Source organism: Mus caroli, chromosome X (assembly GCF_900094665.2).
Source record: "Mus caroli chromosome X, CAROLI_EIJ_v1.1, whole genome shotgun sequence".
Lineage (NCBI taxonomy): Eukaryota > Metazoa > Chordata > Mammalia > Rodentia > Muridae > Mus > Mus caroli.
In genome coordinates this window covers 140,165,922-140,168,949 of record NC_034589.1, presented here as the reverse complement: position 1 = coordinate 140,168,949, position 3,028 = coordinate 140,165,922, and positions in this window count along the sequence as shown.

The following is a 3,028-nucleotide window of genomic DNA, read 5'->3' as shown; positions in this document are numbered from 1 at the left end:
AAAAAAAAAAAAAAACACCACATTTCTTCCCCAGGTTACTTATGGTCATGACAGAGTGTTAAAATTACTATTTATATACCAAAGTCACATTTAGAAATTTTAAAATTTACTTTTAACTATGTGTATGTGCCCAATGACTGCAAGTGCCAACAGAGGTCAGAGGGCTTGGAGCCCTCTGGAGTTGGAGTTACAGTGATGGTGAACTACCTGACATGTTTGTTGGGAATCAAACTCTGTCCTCTGGAAGAGCTCTCTCTCTCTCTCTCTCTCTCTCTCTCTCTCTCTCTCTCTCTCCCTCCTCCCCTCCCTCCCTCCCTCCCTCCCTCCCCCCTCTCTCTCTACTGCTGAGCCATCATTTCAGTGTCCCAGTGTATTGTTTGGTGGTGATGATGCTAGGGAAGAAACTCGGGATCTCAAGCATGCTAAAAGCACACATTGCACCACACGGAGATTAAACAACAAATCAGACAGAGTATGTAGAGTATGCATTAACTTCCTCTGAGTACTTTAACAAAATAGTATTAACTAGGAGCCAGAGAGATAGATCAGCAGTTAAGAACACTGATCATTCTTCTAGAGGACTCGGGTTCAATTCCCAGCAACCACATGGAGACTCACATCTGTCAACAACTCCATTTCTAGGGAATCGACACCTTCACACAGACATACGTCCAGGCAAAACGCTAGTACACATAAAAAGGTAAAAAATAAATTATTATAAACTAGGTGGTTTAATACAACTGAAATTTATTGTCTCACAATTTTTCAGCCAAGAAGCCTAGAATCAAATTGTTGACAGGGCTGCTTTCTTGTCTCTTATTTTGGTGATTGCAATTCTTGCCTTTTTTGTTAAGGCAGAGTCTCATGTAGCTCAGTCTGGTCTCAAACTTTCTGTGTAGGCAAGGATGACCTTCAACTTCTAATTCTCCTAATTCCACTTCCTGAGTGTTGGAAGTATGGGCGTGCACCACCACACCCAGTATATGTGTGCTAGGGATGAAACTCAGGGCTTCATGAATGCTAAGAAAGCCCTGTTAAGTGATCCCTACCCTCAGCCTAGACATTTCTTGCCTTTGTAGACTTATGACTGCTCCTGCAGTGTACTCTGTTGGTGTGTCTGAATTGCTGTCTGTTTTCTTTTGCCATCGTTTGAATTTTGAGACATAGTCTAAGCTTGCCTCACCCTCATGAGTCATGGGAATTCAGGCATTTGCAACAGTGCCTAGCTTAATTTATTCTTGTCCAGTCATTGGATTGGATCTATCCTGACATACTATGACCTTATTTTGATGTGGTAATATCTGCAAAGACACTTTTCCAATAATGACACAAGTCTCATAAAATTTGGGGGAATGTTATTTAAAACAGTGCAGAGCATTATGTTTTTTTGAGATAGGGTTTTACACTGTATCTCAGAATGCCCCGAACTAACTAGACAATTTCGTGGAACCCCAGGATAGAAACCCAGGCTGATCTTTAACTCATATTGATTTTTTGACTCTCCTGAATGTTAATATTGCAAGCACGAGAGAATCATAATTTAAAATTTGTATTTAAATCAGGTCTAGAAGAGAGTTCCAGATTTTTAATTTTGAGAAGCTTCACTGGGTCTGGAAGTATGTCTCAGTGGTAGAATGTTTGCCTAGCACACACAAGGCCTGGGGTCTATCCTTAGCTACAAAAATTATTAAAATATACTGACTTGATAAATCACACTAATACTCACATGGAAAAGTATACATGGGAGTATACTAGAATATTTCTGAAAAATGAGTGTTTGAAAACTCACTCAGTGGCAGGTAAGATGGTTCAGTGAGTAAAGGCCCTTGTTACCAAATCTAATGACCTGAGTTACTCTGGTAAGCTGTTCTACACACACACACACACACACACACACACACACACACACACACACATGAAAAAATTAAGAAAGAAAACTAGTTCTGTCATATATTAAAAATACTACAGTTAGGAGCTGGAGAGATGGCTCAGTAGTTAAGAGCACTGATTGCTCTTCCAGAGGTCCTAAGTTCAATTCCCAGTAACTACATGGTGACTCACAACCAGATGTAACAGGATTCAAAGCCTGTTTCTGATGTATCTGAAGACAGCTACAGTGTACTAATATACATAAAATAAATAAATAAATCTTAAATATACTACAATTAAAATTATTAAAACAATTTAGTATAAGACAATAATTAGATCAATGGAATAAATATGTTCCATAAGAAAACCAAACTACATAGGCAATTTAATTTATCATAAAGATAACAATCAAAATGGGTAAGGAGAAGGGGGGTCTATACTACCAACAGCACTTAGATAACTGTTTGGTAGAAGAAGAAAGTATTTTTCTTTAATTTTTATTAGATATTTTCTTTATTTACATTTCAAATGCTATTCCCTTTCCTAGTTTCCTCTCCCACAGTCCCTTGTACTCTCCCCACGCCTTGCTTCCCAACCCACCCACTCCCTCTTCCTTGCCCTGGAATTCCCCTACACTGGGGCATAGAATCTTCGATGGCCAACTAGGCCATTCTCTGCTACATATGCAGCAAGACACAAGAGCTCTGGATGTACTGGTTAGTTCATATTGTTGTTCCTCTTATGGGGCTGCAAACCCCTTCAGCTCCTTGGGTACTTTTTCTAGATCCTTTATTGGGGACCCTGTGATCAGTCCCATGGATGGCTGTGAGCATCCACTTCTGTATTTGCCAGGCACTGGTATAGCCTCACAAGAGATCACTATATCAGGGTCCTGTCAGCAAAATCGTGTAGGCATCTGCAATACTGTCTGGGTTTGGTGGTTGTTTATGGGATGGATCCCTGGGTATGGCAGTCTCTAGATGGCCCTTCCTTCTGTCTCAGCTCCAAACTTTGTCTCTGTAACTCCTTACATGGGTATTTTGTTCCCCCTTCTAAGAAGGAACAAAGTATTCACACTTTGGTCTTCCTTCTTCTTGAGTTTCATGTGTTTTGCAAATTGTATCTTGGGTATTCTAAGTTTCTGGGCTAATATCCACTT